The following is a 16,821-nucleotide window of genomic DNA, read 5'->3' on the forward strand; positions in this document are numbered from 1 at the left end:
TAGAGTCTAGAAATAGATTTATACAATTATGGATAACTAATTTTGACAAATTTACAGACATAATTCAATGGAGAAAGCATGGTCTTTCTTCAACAAATGCTAGTGGGACAATTGAACATCAATACACAATTTAAAAAAAAACCTTGTCTAAAACTTCACACCTTATGAAAAATTCACTGAAAATTGATTATAGATCTAAATATAAAATGTAAAATAAACGTTTAGAAGAAAACAGACACACACAAATCAGGATGTTGGCTTAGGCAAAGAATTTTTAGAATGACATCAAAGGCATATTGTTAAAAAACACATTAAAAAATCTGATAATTTGGATTTAATCAAAATCTAAATTTTTTCTCTGTGAAAGACACTGTCAGGTGAATGAAAGAATAAGCTACATATTCAGAGAAAACTGCATATCTAGCTAAGGACAGGTATACAGAATATGTAAAGGCCTGTCAAGATTAAAAATAAGAAAACATACAAATCCAATTTTCAAAATTAGTAATGTCCTTGAGCATATATTTCACCAAAGAAGATCTATAGCTAGAAATGAGAACAAGAAAAAATGCTGAACTCTCATTACCATTAAAGAAATTCAAATTAAAACCACAGTAAGGGGGCATCTGGGTGGCACAGTCAGTTGAGCATACAACTCTTGGTTTCTTCTCCTGTTATGATCTCATAGGTCTCTGGATAGAGCCCTCCACTTGGGGCTCTGCCCTCCACATGGAGTCTATTTGGGTTTCTCTCTCTCTTTGCCTCTACCCCTCCCCCCTCTCCCTTTCTCTGTCTCAAAAAAATCAATAAGTATTTAAATCACACAAAATAAGACACCATTAGTGGTCCCACCAGGAGTTGGTGCTGCACGCTTGTGCCCTTGTCTCCTGCAACTCTTCCCAGCTGTCTGCCCAACTCGGGCAGGTGATGCCAGTGGACCTCAGCAAGTTGCTCAGGCCTTTGATCCTACAGGAAGCAGACAAGATGCTGCAGCATCTACTGCAGGTCAAATACACTAGGCCAGAGGTCAACCAGCTGAGCAAAGTGCTGATGGCCCACCAGGTTAAGAACTAGCCCACTGGTATTGTTTGGGATGGCCTTGATCAATTCTGCACTTTGGTCTTGACAGATCCAGATGCTTTTAGGAAGGACTGCGAAGATAGGGAACGGCATCATTTCCTGGTGGCCAACATGAAGGGCAATGCATTCAGCAGTGGCACAGTCCTCTCTGATTATGCTGAGTCTGGGCTTCCCAAAGGGACAGCTTTTACCATGACGTCTGGCTGGTTTAATTGCAGAACAGGACACTGATGGTTGATGAGCCCATTCTCAGCAACCAATCTAAAGACCACCATGGCCAATTCAAATTAGCATCTTTCTACTAAAGTACAGCTCGGGCCCCTCAGTGGCCAGCACGTGTTACCAAGCTGAATAGACTATATGCCCAAATGCTATGAGCAGCCACCTGAGAAGTAAGTGAATGCTAGGAGTCAGAAACCAACGGGAGGTCTCCAGCAGGGCTCTCGAGTTCAGTAGTGCCTATAGATTTCTCTTGCTTCTCCATTCCCATTCTCACAGGCAAATCCTGAGCAAACAGATAGTGGTTTAGGTTTAATTTTCCTTCTTCCTGTCCTCTATAATTCTAGAGGGCCACACCCTGGTTTATGTTTTGATCAAATTTAAACTCCATTGGGGCGATATTTTAGTAGTAGAATGAGGTCATCAAGTTGTCAATGTAACAACCTAGAATTTAAGGAATAAAGAATTCAGGTAAAAAGACCCAGTCTACAATACTGCAATAATAGAGCTCAGCATCAAAGAATCTTTAAGGGAGATTTTAAAAAGAGAGAGAGAGAGAGACATTCGTTACCTCTGCTTTTGTGAACCCATGTGTGCCAGGAATGGGGCAATCCCTGTACCAGTAGATGAAAGATTACTCCAAACTTTGCTGTGAAAGAGAAAAGGCAAGGGGGTCAACGCTCAAGAGCCAAGACCCTTTGCTCTTCTTTGCTCCTGCTTTAATTCCTTATCACTGTTTCTCAAGCAAGTGATGTGTGACAAGGGGTATTCCTGGAACTAGAAGGATCGGTTTACGGGAAAGATATGATATACTAATTTGTGTGTCTCTCACCAAGACAGCCAGAGGCTGGTATGTCCACTAATCCCTAACATGATACACCTCAGACTGGTTATTAGGGGTCAGTATCACGCTCTGGCTCCTTTAAAGAGCGGTACTGGAGAAAGCAATGAGGAAAGTCATTTTGCAGTAAAGACACGGCCATTTAGATGAACTGCAGGGCTGAGTGAGAGGTTGTCAAAAAATCCTAAGTATGTGCCTGTTGAGCAGGTCATTCTTTGTGTAAGAAACACGATGGATCTGGATTTTCGGAATGTTGGTTTAATTCTACCATTTGCTTATAACTAAATACAAATAAAAACATGATGTGAATGAAAAAAAAAAGACATCATTTTAGATGTCTAGTATTAGAAGGAGTAAAATTAAAAAGAAACTGACAATACCAAATCTTGACAAATATGTGGAACAACTGAAACTATCCTATATTTCCAACAGGAATGCAAAATTGTGTAGCCACTTCGAAAAAACATTTTGGCAATTCCTTGTAAAGTTAAACATACATTAATTTATAACCAGCGATCTCACCCTAGGCATTCTCTCTAGAGAAATTAAAACTCATGTTCACACTAAAATGTGTACACGAATATTGGTAGCAGTTTTATTCATAACGGCCAATGAAAATGAAAAATGAAAAAACCCAAATGTTCTGTAGTGAATTTATTGGTGTTGAGTAAATTAATTATGAAAAATATGGCTTATTTGCACAACAGAAAGATACTCAGCAAAATAAATAATTGACTCAAATACAGGCAACAACTTGAATGAATCACAAATTGAGTGAAAAAGCCAGTGTTACTTATCAAGCTTATATGCTGCCTAATTTCATCTATAAGACATTCTGAAAAATTACAAAAATATAGTATCAGAGAACATACCAAAATTATAAACACAGAAACAAAAACCTGACTTCACTGCATGTAAATTCAAAGATTAAATTTCAAAAAGAAAGCAAGTTAAGTATAAAAGAAGCTCTGAGATATTATGCCTTGTACAGAATGATTATGATAAATGCCATTTCCACTACATCACCAATTTCTGTGAAGTGTTTATTGAAAAGTTCTTTCAAGAAAATCTCTTATTTATTTGTTCATTTATTTATTTACTTTCTGCATATTACATCTCCAGGAAAAAAATATATACATGTAAATTTATACTTGCCAGCATTTTGTACATGTTTTGTTTTTGTTTGAGAGAGAGAGAGAGCAAGTGGTAGGGGGCAGTGAGGGTAGAGGGACAGGGAGACAGAGTCTCAAGCAGACCCCCTGACCAGCACAGAGCCCAATGTGAGGGCTGATCTCCTAAACCTGAGATCATAAACTAAGTCAAAATCAAGAAAGACACTTAACTGACTGAACTACACAGCACCCCCATATTGTACCCTTTAACTCATATATTTCAAGGACGTTGTTGTATTTCTTTTTTTTTTTTAAGATTTTATTTATTCGACAGAGAGAGATCACAAGTAAGCAGAGAGGCAGGCAGAGAGAGAGGGGAGGAAGCGGGCTGCCTGCTGAGCAGAGAGCCCGATGTGGGGCTTGATCCCAGGACCCTGGAATCATGACCGGAGCCGAAGGCAGAAGCTTTAACCCACTGAACCACCCAGGTGTCCCCGTTGTTGTATTTCTTATGCACGTTTCTCTTCTTGTTCATCATGTACTATCAAACTATAGCTATGACAAATAGTCAAATTGAGTTTAGTGCTGAATAAATACATGAATAATGAATGAATAAAACAGATCAAATATTTGAATTATATAAAACTACAATTGACATTGACACCATAAATGATATTTATTTGCTTTAGCCAGGGAACCTTTTTTTATTTTATTTTCTCTGCACCTTATTGATGATGTAACATTATGTCAAAATTATTTTCTTCTAGATGCACAAATTAAATGTAATAATAGTCAATATTTCAGAAGTATATGTTCTCTCTCTCCCTGTCCCCATAACTCTATATGGTGTATGTACAATGTGATTGTATTATACATATCCTATATATGTAATTGCATGTATGTTGCATAGATATGTATAAAAAGGCAATGTATTTTACATAGAATACAAATGTATTTATATCTACTTTGCTTATACAGACATACACATGCACACACACTTTTTAAACAAAATTAGAAAAGTGTAAGTTGGCATCATGCTTTTATGTTCTTTCTAATCATTCTTATATGTTGATATATTTAAAGATCATTTAATTATATTCAATTATAGAATTATAGAACGATTTATTTGGACATGCAGACATTTTCTATTTTTTTCCTATGTTACATTATTTTATAACTTCTGAAATGTGTTTGATTACTAAATGTCCCTTTGATTCAAGGTTTATTTTTGTGGATTTATATAGCATTAAAATACGCCACTAATAGACTCAAGTAAGAGGTATTTCTTTTTCTTTTTTATCTTTACCTCAGACTTTCGGTAAACAGTGTCAAAAAATTAATTCAAATCATTTAGCTTATTCAGTTAATCCCTTTCCATGTTTAAACACTACTCTGATAAATTAATAGGAAGAAACTTTTTGCTTTGGCGTATCTCTAAAAAGTCAAATTAATCATATTTAGATTCAAACTCATGTGGCTGAAATTATAAGTGATTTGATTTTCAGTAATAAAATATTTGTTGTTGAATCATGTTAAAATACTGTATAAAGAGAAAAAAAAACTTTCTCTAAATATGCTGATAAATTAACAGACATACATATATATATACACACACATATATATATAATTTTTAACTGCCATCCCTGATATTCCACAATATAGAAGAGTGATTAATCTCATAATAATGTAAGAAAGTCTAAATAACATTTTTACAGATAGCGCTTGCCAATATTAACTGTCTAACATCCAAGAAACAAAATATATGACTGCTTAAAATAACATATATGTAATAATTTTAAAAATATCATTCAAGGGGTGCCTGCATGGCTCAGTTGGCTGAGCATCCAACTCTTGATTTCAGTTCAGGTCATGATCTCAGGATCCTAGGATGGACTCCGGTCAGGTTCCACACTGATCAAGGAGTCTGCTTGTCTCCCTCTCCTTTTGCTCACTCACTCTGTCTCTCTCTCAAATAAATAAATAAATAAATCTTTAAAAAAATATATATCATTCAAATAAAGTATTTAAAAATAATTTCCAGGGCCATGTTTTGACCAATTCTGAGATTATTTCCTTAATATATACAAGAAAAAATTCTCTGTTAACATAATAGTCACCTCATTAAAATGATATGGCTGGACTTCCCATTTTGTTTTTCACATGATTTAATACTATTATAGAAAACATAAAAACAAAAACAAAATAAAACATAAAGGAAAAGTTATTCATATATATTGTTCTTACAGAAACTTACATGTCTTGATGATCTTTTTTAAATCATCTGCTCTTGGGCACCTGGGTTGCTCGGTCAGTTAAGCATCTGCTTGTGGCTCAGGTAATGATCCAAGGGTCCTGGGATCCGGTCCCACATTGGGCTCCCTGCTCAGCGGGGAGTCTGCTTCTCTCTTCCCTTTTCCCCTCTCCCTTGCTTCTGTGTGCTGTCTCTCTCTCACACACTCTCTCAAATAAATAAATAAAATCTTTTTTAAAAAATAAATTCTCTGTTTTTCTTCAGTCTTTGTTTCATAATTTGTTTGTATTTAGTTGGAGACAAAGATCTAGAATGTAGATAGTTCTTATCATGGATTACTATTTTATTTTACATTTCTTAATGAATACATTTTTCTATTGATAATCATAACAAAAACATAAGTGTTTTTATTTTTCTACTGGGGGATAATCATCTTGTTGTTCACTAGCTTGGCTAACTGAATAGCCAAAACTGTGTTCTTTTATCCTCTTCCTTCTCCTCTCTCTCCTTCACTTCACTGGCATCACCATCATCATTAGTATTTTCATAATAATGGAACAATTTCTTAACTAAAATTACAGTTCAGAAATGAATCCACTTTTAGGATTAAGGCTCACATACTATAATATTCAAATATTCAGGGGCACCTGGATGGCTTAGTCCCCCACTGGGCACCCTGCTTGGTGAGAAGCCTGCTTCTCCTTCTCTCCATCCCCCTGCTGGTGTTCCCTCTCTCCAGTGTCTCTCTCACGAAATAAATAAATAAAATCTTTTTTAAAAATACAAATATATGTATCTATAAATACTGAGTACGTAGAATTGAGAAAATATGTTTACTAGTTCCTCTATTCACCATTAATGTGTTTATGACAAAATCATAAACTCCATCTATATATTTGTGAAATATTAACAAAAGAAATAAAATTAAATTATAGTAAATACATAAGATTTTGTATTTCAATTTGAGAACAAAAACTGACAATCATTTACTTTTATATTTAACAAAAAAAGAGCAGAGTGATTAGGACATTTGTTCAAGCAAACATTAAAAATAGCTAATACTGGCATTCTGGGTCTCTGCTTTTACTCAATGAGTCTGCCGTAGACCATTTTCAGTTCTAAAGGGTTGATATTCTAGTGTAACTTGTTTATGCTCTGGATTCCACCCCTTCATTGACTGAGTGACTGAATTCTGTGTCACTCAAGTGATCACATTCCCACAGCTCAGGTGGTACCAGAACATGGGTGAACTGCATTTGTCCAGACTGAGGGTTCTAAAGCTTTCAACACTTGTTTTTTTTTTTTAATGTCAAACTGAGTAAGCGAGTCAAGATCCAGCCCCTTTTCTAAATTATTTGATTAAAATGGATGAAATTTACACCATCACAGGTGCTTGGGGCTCAGAATTGAATGAAATAATTAAGATAGTTTGAGAAAATAGAGATTTTTAATTATCAAGACATCTGAAACCATCTTCCCAATTTACTTTTTCCATTTGAATGGAATGAGAAAAAGAAAATACGTTGTATTCTTTACTAGCCATTAGTGTAAGGTCTATAATGAGTAAGTGTCAAAGAAATACAAATCATGAAGAATGTTTTTACCTCCAACTAAGTTAAAATTGTAAAAGAAAGAAGCTTTAAAGAGAATTACCTCAAACCAGAATAACAATTATCAATGCACTGTACAGGCAACTCTGTCACAAAGGTTGAGGGTTAGAGGTTTGAGCAACTGGATTATCCTACCACGAAATAACTTGAAAGGCTTAATATAATGTGATACTCTCAAGAGTGATAGAACAATTTTGTTTATTAAACATATGTAATTAAGCATTACAGTAATTTTCTACTTTTTTATATTTCCGTTTGAAATAAACACTGATTAGACATTTCTAAGGAGTTGATATTTAGATTATAATACCTCACAATAAAATAGCTGACTTTTATACAAGAATATTCTCATTTTTTTATGGAGAAAACACATATTTTACTCAGTTATGAAGTCAATCTTTAGTTTTTGGAATTTAAGTAATGATAATGCCTAAAGTTTATTGAATTATTTACTACATGTTTCCTAAAGTGGGCACATTATCCATGTTTTCTCAGTAAAACCTTAGAACACCTCTTTGAATTTGAGGACACTGAGTCTAAGATTATATAATTTATCCAAGGTCAAAAGTTTGGTAGTTTACTAAAGCAGGGTTTGAATTCAGATTTGTATAACCTTAAGTCTTGTCCTTGAAATGATGCTATAAGTCTTTCACATACACCGATTTTCTATGAGAACTTATTTCATTACTGTAGAATATATAATATACTTGAAATCATACAGATTTTTTAAAGGTGGAATGATACTTTAAAATTTTTATATCAAATCAGGAAAGGTATCAAAAAGTTAAAATGAATTATTGCTATATTCCTTCTATCTTACATTCCCAGGGATATTATGTCTAATGATATTAGACAGGATTATAAATTATATTACAAAGATTAACTAAGGCTTACCAATCATTCATTGTCTTAGGGTATTCACTTGACTATAGATAAGATCTTTTGAGTAACAAGACTTACTGTGTTATTATATAGATATATGAAGCTCCACATTACAACACAGAATAAAGCAGATGGCAGATGTTTCCAGTTATGCATGATATTAACATGACAAAATCCATATCAGCCCGTAACTCATCTAAAATTCAATTACCTCATTATTGATTAATTCCTTCAACTTTAAATTTACTTGAGATGAGCTTGACATATATGTCTACTTTGTCTATTTATTCCAGAATGTTCTACCTGTCAAAATGAAGGAATCTGATGATATTCTTTCAATGAGGAGAAATTGACATTAACACATTTGCCCTTGATAGAACAACACATACATAGTAAAGCCCTATACATCCTAATAAAGATGCATTACACATGTAACAATGATGAATGTAATTATTTTCCTAGACTAAAATTATGGAAATCTTTAAATTCTACAAAGGTGCTTAGTACCTCTTGTCTGTTTTTCCTTTTATAGTTTTGTCCCAACCAAAAAACTATAATGAGTTAAAAAAAAAAAATCCTCGTGCCTTAAATATTGTAAGCATCTTGGAAATCCCCAAGGGGAGAAAAATGAAACATCTGTAAGGTTTGTTTGTAACACTATTGATGGTGGAATGGCAATACTCTTTTGACTCTTTTATTTATTACTTGGAAGAATAAAACTATACATACTTTTTATTATCACAAAATTGTAAGATTTACCTATGTGAATATATTATGTTGAGCATGCATTGATTGATGTATTTTAATATATTTTGGTTTATTTTCATGACTTAATGAATGGTCAAATGCTAAATGATTGAAAAAGTCTGTTGGGTAAGTGTTTATTTACAAAACATCTTTCTTTTTTTTGAAGGATGGAAAAAGCTTCAAAAGTAATAAGAAATTTTTAACGTGCTTCAAAAGACATATATTAATCAGATAGTTGAAGATGAGGAACTAGAATGTCTCAGCAAGGTGAATTACTCATTTAAAGTGTGACATTCAGAAAAGAAGATAAAACATGACCAATGGAAGATGTATGAGCCACTGTTCCTGGAGAAGAGATTTTTTTACATGGTGTGAGTCAGCATGCCACACAGAGTTAGAAAGAGGAACAGTAAGTTAGGTTGATGGCTAAGGAAACAAGATAATATATTCAGTCAGCATTTACTGGATGCTCACTTCGTTCAGCATAGTTCTGATTCTTTTATTGTTTCAGCTAATTGAATTCGTATGCCACCCTCTGTGAAATAACCCCATTTCACAAGAAGAAAGTACAGACAACCACCATTATCCCATTACTACCACTGTTACCACTCACCCATCACCACAACCACCACAGCCACTACCACCACAAACACATCCACAACTACTCTATATAATGCTATTACCACTATGACACCCACCACCACCCTGGCCCACCATGGCTTCCAGTCTAACCCAAGCCATCATCAACTCTTCACTTTGTTACAGCAACCTTAGCCTAATTGGTCCTCCACTGCTACCAACATACACCTACAAGTCTATTTGCTATGCAGAAGTCAGAGAAATCTTTTGAAATATAAATCTGACCAGGTAACTTTCTCATTTAAAAAATCTAGTGTCTTCTCTATTAGTAGCAATCCATATCCTTCACAGTGCCCACAGCATTCTGTAGGATCTAGCTTCTGCTCACATTTTTAAAAGTAAAATCTGTTATCTCCTGCTTCCTACAAAAAGCTCACTTACTTCAAGAACTTTTCAAGTGTTTCTGTCTAGAATAATTTCTCCCCAATTTTCCATGACTCATTTCCTTACTTTATCCAGGGTCCTGTTAAAGACTAACTTTTGACAAAAGACTCCCCAAAGGTTAAATGATGCCAGTGTTTTAGAACCCGTCATCCTCCTTCCCTTAAGTCTTGACCTGCTTTAATTTTCTTCAAAGCACTTATAATATCATGATTTGGATAACTGAGTTATGAGTTACTACTGTGCACCAAGCAGTATCTTAAGCTCTGGAGATGTAGCAATGAACAAATAAGCTATATATCAAAATATAAAACTCTGCCTTATTGAAACATACATTCTAGTCTACAAAAGAAGACAAATACACAGGAAAAAAATGTAAAATTCATGTTATATTGAAAAAAAAATTGTGATTTTTGTCTGGCCATTAAAATATAAGCTCCAGGAGACAAACCATAAGAGACTCTTAATCTCACAAAACAAACTGAGAGTTGCCAGGGGGAGGGGAGTAGGGAGAAGGTGGTTGGGTTATGGACATTGGAGAGTGCTGTGAAGTGTGTAAACCTGGCGATTCACAGACCTGTACCCCTGGGACTAATAATACATTATATGTTAATAAAAAATTTAAAAATTAAAAAAATATAAGCTCCATGAAGGCAATTAACATGCATGATTTGCAATGGAAATGTTGAGTTTTCTTGGACTTACTGGGTCTCTGGGGCCAGGTCACAGAGTTACTTGCATGGTTTACTTTTTGAGTTTATTTGATTGACTTTGTCTGATTTGCAGTCCAATGAAACGTGACAAACATTTGAGTCACTCAGGAAATGAATCACAGCAGCACATCCCTATGTGGTTTGTATCATTTCCAATATTGAAAGAAGTCCATCAAGGAATGTACTTTAAAATTTTATTTTATTTTATTTTATTTTATTTTATTTTATTTTACTAAGGTATGATTGACATACAAAAGTGCTTTGCATATGTAATGTGCACATCTTGTTGGGCTTCAAGATAAGTATACACCCAGGGACGCCTGGATCGCTCAGAGGGTTAAAAGCCTCTGCCTTTGGCTCCGGTCATGATCCCAGGGTCCTGGAATCAAGCCCCGCATCAGGCTCTCTGCTCCACGGGGAGCCTGCTTCCTCCTCTCTCTCTCTGCCTCTCTGCCTACTACTCGTGATCTCTGTCTGTCAAATAAATAAAATCTTAAAAAAAAAAAAAAAAAAGGTAAGTATACACCCATGAAAATGTCACCATACATACTGTCCTAAACTTATCCATCACCTCTAGAAGTTTTATCTTTTTTTTTAACAACATTTAATGTAAGATCTACCTTCAACAAACATTTAAGTATACAATACAGTAATATAACTATACGCATTATGCTGTATACGTGGATATCTAGTACTTAGTTATCTTACGTAAGTGAAACTACATACTCTTTGACCAACACTTCCCTGATTGTTTATTGCCCTATCCTTTGGTAACCAGCATTCTACTCCCTGCTTCTGCAAGTTTGCCTATATTAGATTCCTGAAACAGGTGATTATCACGAACTACTCATTTTTCTGTGTCTGGCATAATTCACTTAGCATAATGTCTTCTAAGTTCATCCATATTATAGTCAATGGCAGGAGCATTATTCTTATTCTGTTAGAGATAGGACTATAAGAAGCCATAGGTTACCTTTCATGGGAAGACAATACCCTAAAAGTCCCAGTGCTTGGACAACAAGAAAGTTAACAGAGTAATGCATTTGTTATTTTCTGTCATACATAAACTTTTCCAGAATATAATATGTCTGCTACATCTCACGTTCATTTTCTTATAGCAAGACGCAGTCACAGTAATAGGTCATGATGGTATTGCATCAAATGAAAACAAAACAGAGCACAGCAAAACTAGCACAGTGCTTTGATATCTATATGTAAAAACCATTTATGTTCTTATAGACAAAACTGGCCCAGTGTTTTAGAATCTCTATGTTTCTGTGATTAGGTTTCAAAAAGTCTCAAAGTCCTTGCCATATGAAATCAAATACATTTTCGTATTTTATTTGAATGTTGAACAAAACCAAATGTCTAGATCAATAGCTGTATATCCGTTGCCACGTATATTTGTTGAAGTTAAACATACACAAACACATACACGCCCAAACGTATTTAGAGGTGCAACAAAATGTTTATGCAAATCCACTGAAATTTTCTCAATCTTTCTGTCTTTTGCAAAGACAAAAGAAAAATAATAGCAAATGACATGCATTTTTCACATCTTTGGTGGCACTCATCTCTACATTTTTCTGAGAAAAGCAGAGGCATTTTGATTTACTATTTTGATAGAAAGAGAGAGATCCCAGGGCTTCCACTTGACTAATCCTAACCAGGAATTGGGGATAAAATATGAGGCTTCTGTCAGTTGCTGAGCACATAATTCTAGCTCTACATTCAGGTACTGGACAGATAACTACAGACAATGTTCATGGTTCAGGTGGATGCACCCTGAGTTGGACTCAATCAAAATTTAAATGCCTAGACAACTTCTATGCTGACTGATTTGACAGTGGCATGCTTTGGTCCCCTTATACTGGTGTTAACTAAAAAGGGTTTCTAATAATGAATGATCTTTCTAAATAGTTCCCTGACTCCTAGAGTAAATATTCTGACAATTTGGCATAGATTTCTCTGAGGCAGGCTGTGAGGAAGATTCATAGCATGTATCTCTAATGTTCCACAGGGTTCTTCCTAAGAATAATAGCGTTATGCTCATTCAAGATTTAGGACAGTATAATAATTTAAATCTGAGATGTGGGTGAGAGACCATGATGATCCAAGTATTATTTCAAGTCCAAGTATTATGTCACCATACATGATGTCCCCTTCTCAATTACACACTCAGCGCACAGTAGGACCTTGGCAGAAACTTAGTTTTGGGGAATCTGTGATCAAGTTCTTCCTAACTTTTTTTTTTTAATTTCTGCTTTTGTCATTTCTAGTTCATTTAGTTTCTGTTTACTCTGAAGCAGAGATTCCAGTCAACCACATGAACATTCATGGTTATTAGTAATGTGTGAGTTAGCACAAGCGTCCGCAAACTACAGCTTACAGGTAAAACCCAACATACTACCATTTTTTTAAATTAGAATACAGTTGTGTCTATTCATTTATGTATCAACTATATCTACCTTCTTGATGCAATGGCCAAGTTGAGCAGTCATGCAGAAATAATGTGGTCTGTAAAGTTAAAAATATTTGCTATCTGACCTTTTGCAGAAGGAGTTTGTTCACTGCTTAACTAGTGCACTGAATTTCGAATCTCTGGCATGTAGATGTATGTTAGTTCCCATACTATGTTTTAAGGACTAAAAATCATCAGAATCCATCTCCACATACCTTCTTTACATTTTTGGTAATGTCTTCTCACAAAATCTTGAGACTATTCTGCTATGAAAACTTTACTCCAGCTTTCTCCAACCTCTTCCACTCCCAAACACAGACTTGAGTATAAAATTGGAAGCAATGAAGTGAGGTCAGGGTGGGGGTTAAAAAATATCTACACCAAAAAATTTCTGTACCCAATAAGGCATGCACCTAAAACAGATTACTGTAAGACACTTAAGCAAAAGATAAATAGACATGAAAGAAAAGAAGAGTAACTATTGCTGGCAAAAGAAATTCAGTAGGGTTTGGAAAGTGTGATCTAAATGATCTAGTCCTCTCATATTGCTCCATTTCAATCCTTAAGGTCTCACACTTGAACAAGAATTCCCTGAGTTTCATATAAAAGAGCTAGTGAAGATGATGACTCAAATGACATTGCAATTCTGCAATCTTTGAATTTGATTTCTGGTGACTTTAGTTCTGCAGTGACTTAGAGATAAATTCTTTCAGCACAGCCCTAGACAACTCCTATTTATCTAATCATTCCCTAGGTTGAGAAATCGAGTCATTATTTTTCTCTAAGACTACAGTAAGATTAGAAACAATCAGCCTGTCCTATAGCCCTTATATTCCTCATGCCAACAGCATCTCACCTAGACACACTAAGTATAGGTAGATTATATCAGTAACCATGGTTGAAAATTTAAATAACTCTTCTGCTACAATCTAGCAAAGATTGCCATCTCATTTTTCAACATCAGCTGGATCCTTCCTGCCTGGTAATCCAATAAGGCCAAATAACCAAACATGAGTTTTCATTTCCTTGAGGTTCTATTGCCTGTAACTACACTTGTCATCAATTTCTGATACATTTTTTTTTTCAGCTCACTATTTTTTTTAAAGATTTTTATTTATTTATTTATTTGACAGAGAGAGCACAAGTAGGCAGAGAGGCAGGCAGAGAGAGAGGAGGAAGCAGGCTCCCTGCTGAGCAGGGAGCCTGATGTGGGGCTCAATCCCAGGACCCTGAGACCATGACCTGAGCAGAATGCAGAAGCTTAACCCATTGAACCACTAAGGCGCCCCTATAGTGAGGATTCTTAGAAGAAAAAAAGAAAAAGGAAAAGGAAAAAGAAACAAACTAGCCAATTGAAGTATTTAAGTATAAATGAAATTTACTTAAAATTACTTGGATCTTTGGGTGGGTTGTGAACTTAGGCATAGAGATTACTGTATGGTCATATATTTCAAACTGGGAACATTACTTCAAAGACCACAGCTGGCAGGTTTAGATAGAGTCACCACATCTGACACTGTTGATGTGGGCACTGAATGACAGAAACCTTTTTTTTTTTTTTTTTTTTTTTTAAATTTTGCCCCTGAAATCCAGGTGATTTGGTCATTATTTTCCAGGCTTGCAAAATGTATGGTGTTTGATGCCTTCATTGCTCTTTTCTGGATATGAATCTGATATTTAAAATTGAGATGGAACAATTGAGAATTATTCTGGCTGTAAGAGAGACTAGGAAAGCATTTTTCTTTTTTACTTATACCTTGGTGAGACATAAGTAATGGTATGAGAATTTACTTAAACATAAATAAGGGGTATTCAAAACTCGTTATGTGATGGGAAACATGACAAATTTCCACCACACCTATTGGAAAAGGAAGAAGCAATGAAACATAATTTTGACATCTTTATAATTGTTTTAGTGTATGCACTCTAGAAACAATAATGTGTTTGCTCCCCTTGAGTGAACCATAAAAACTGCACATCTGTTCCTTAAAGAACTTGACATGATCTGGCTCAGTAATTTTTATGTAGTGATTGTTGTTCTTCTTTAAAACATCAGTGAACATATTGTAATGCAAAAGGTATTGAATGTCTATGTCTGTGTTACTGAGTCAATTTGATTTCACATTGATTATGAATAGGTACTATATTTCTAATTTCAGTAACAGGTAGTATTTACATCCATATGGCTTCAGTACTAATTAAAACACTTTTGTGCAAATCTAAAGTAAAGCTGCTTAATTCACAACAAATTCTCTAATATTATCTCATTCTTTCTCATTTTATTGAGAATTATAAATACATATGCATGTATACAGATATATGTGTATTTGTGTGTGTGTGTGTGTGTGTATATATATATATTTTTTTCTATACATTCTTCTCATGGCCTGATAAATTATGTGTTAATAATAAAAATGCTTAACATTTGATTTCAGGTTTTAATCAGTTATAATGGGGAACATAATTACTAAACAAAAGAACTGGAGATGACATTAGTCAAGTCAGAAGGAACATACTTTCTTCTGAAGAAACATTCTTTTTGTAATGGGTTTCTTGGAAAATAAGACTTAAAGAATTCAGCCATTTTTGATTACTTCTTGGATTACTATCTATTTCCCTTATTAATCTGATGTGCACTTCATAATCTCATGGATTCTAGGAGTACTTAATTAACTCATCAGAATATAGTGATATTTTGCTAGCAAAGTAAAGCAATTCATTTTAGAAGCCAAAATTAAAGTTTTCAGTCTTAATTTTAGATGTATATTTTTCATTAAGCATGCTATGGGCCTCAGCACAGAATTCTAGCCTGATCTATGAGTGGAACAGGGCAAAGATATATGGCTTTCATTTCTTAAATAAATATTTCTCTGTAAAGTATATTTCCTTATCTCATGCCTTTATTTTTTGTCTGACAAAGAAATTACAATTGTCCAAATAATATGGATAGTACTAATTATAGGGAAAGTGTGATTGGTTACACTTAAAACAAATGTTAAAACTTTTTATCATTACAAGACATTTTATCAAATCAAAATATCTAGAAGTGAAAGAATATATATATATGTATATATATACACATATATATGTGTATATATATACATATATATATTCTCTATGCACAGAAAATCACACAAATTATGTGTACATATGTGTGTGTCATATGCATATATATATGCATATATATATATACAAGACAACATACCCATATATATGTTGTCTTGGCCCATTGGTAACCAGTATTGTGGCTGGATTAGCCCTTGAGGTTCTTACTATGGATGCAAGATGCCCTTCAGCAATAACCATCCAGAAACTTTGAACCTATTGCTTAACAAACTGTGGAGCACACAAGGTACACCTAGGGCATATGGTGAGGTCTGGGTGCAGGCAGGAGTGTCAGAAAGTGAGAGTGATGGCCTGGGGTTCTGCTTTTATCAGGGTCCAGGGTGAGGCCTAGGATTTCTTAGGCTCACTCATTATTGGTGAATTTAAAATGAGAATAGGAATTTTTTTTTTTTTAAGATTTCCTTTATTTATTTTTGCACTCGCAAGCTTGAGAAGGGGAGAAATAGAGGGAGAAGCAGATTCTGTGCTGAGCAAGGAGCCACACATGGGGCTTGATCCCAGGACCTGGGATCATGACCTGAGCCAAAGGTAGACGCGCTTAACCGACTGAGCCACCCAGGAGCCCTAAAATGAGAACAGGAATTTAAAATACAGGAATAGAAAAAGCAAGTAGCCCAAATAATCATTTATGGGAATTCAAAAGCAAGGGAGCCTGGAAGATATTGGGCTGCCTGGCTCTTTATCTGGTTACATGGCTGGCAGTGTGTTTGTTCTAGATAGCCATCTTAGAAATGGAGGCCCCAGCAATCAAAGACAAAG

The 16,821-nt window shown here is 34.8% G+C and overlaps 1 pseudogene; it reads left to right on the top strand.

The window, feature by feature from the left end:
• Positions 1-927: 927 nt before the first annotated feature.
• Positions 928-1,476, top strand: LOC116870304 (annotated as a pseudogene).
• The last annotated feature ends 15,345 nt before the right edge of the window (positions 1,477-16,821 follow it).

The sequence above is a fragment of the Lontra canadensis genome, unplaced genomic scaffold (genome assembly GCF_010015895.1).
Source record: "Lontra canadensis isolate GAN:19392208 unplaced genomic scaffold, GSC_riverotter_1.0 scaffold22, whole genome shotgun sequence".
NCBI lineage: Eukaryota > Metazoa > Chordata > Mammalia > Carnivora > Mustelidae > Lontra > Lontra canadensis.